The sequence below is a fragment of the Mus pahari genome, chromosome 4 (assembly GCF_900095145.1).
Source record: "Mus pahari chromosome 4, PAHARI_EIJ_v1.1, whole genome shotgun sequence".
Lineage (NCBI taxonomy): Eukaryota > Metazoa > Chordata > Mammalia > Rodentia > Muridae > Mus > Mus pahari.
This window is the reverse complement of record NC_034593.1, coordinates 49,209,894-49,211,112: the sequence shown is the minus strand read 5'-3', so window position 1 is coordinate 49,211,112 and position 1,219 is coordinate 49,209,894.

Genomic DNA, 1,219 nt, shown 5'->3' with positions numbered 1-1,219 from the left:
ATGATTCCTAGGAAGCAAAAGGACTAATGAAATATTCTGACTCCAAGTCCTGGAGATGGAACCCAGGATCTTTTGCATACTGGGCAAACACTCTGTCATTGATTTATACAGCCAGCCTTTTATTGTGAACCTTTATCACAGAGAACAAACACATAAACACATAAACACATGTTTTTTCTTTTGTAAGGAACCCTTTTCTTGATCTCACCAGTGTCTTTTATCTGGTAAGACTAGTAGAAACTAAATAGTGGCTTTGGTGTTGGTTACACTGTGGGAGACTGGACTCTCAGCCTAACCATAACTAGATCATATCCTAAATTAATAATTCCCTCAAGTATGACTCACATAACTGACCAGACCTTAGTTTTTATTAGGTATTTCATTTGAAGTATGGGAGAATACTATTTTACTCAAAGTGCTGTAATGAGTTAGAATTAACACATCTAAAAGTACATGGCAGATAAGAGAGGATTGGGGTCTGACAGGTGTAACCGTTAACAGTAATGTCAGGAAAATCTTTCTCTGTGTACTTTATATACGCTTCTTTCTCTAGCACATGTATACCTAACCTGATGGGAAAATACATCTGGTATCACTGTGAAGAATCTACTCATCACTTGTTAGTGTAAAACTAGTATATATAATATAGGTACACACTGAGACAAAAAATAGATATGGTGGGTTTTTTTTTTTTCTTTTTGCATTTCAGAGAAGGGATTATAGATGTGACTACATGTGATTTTCTTACACCTAGCAAATAAGACAGAGAAAATAGAAGCAGTTTGTTTTATTTAAGTGAGAATTTGTCAACCTAGCCTCCTGGAAAAGCCAGAAAATTTCTCTTAAAGCTGAATGTATTCATGAAGATGGCATTGCACTGACAGAAATTTTGGTGGGATTTATGAGGAAGGTGGGCAGAAGGAAGACTGAGTAAGGTGCTCAGGTTAAGAGCATAGTACAGTCACTGGGCAGAAAGGAATTCGGGTTGGCAAAAGCTTTCTTTTTTAATCTTGGGACCTCAGAGTTATTCAAAGTGACCCATAGATTCTTATCTACATTAGTCATTGTTTACAGAGGTAACAGAATCCCATTTATCGTGTGTGTGTGTGTGTGTGTGTGTGTGTGTGTGTGTTTTAGTTTCTCAGAGCTGGTGTGACAAAGCATATGCTAGTGTTGGAATGATAGTAGGAGAGGCTTTTTTTTTTTTTTTTTTTTTTTT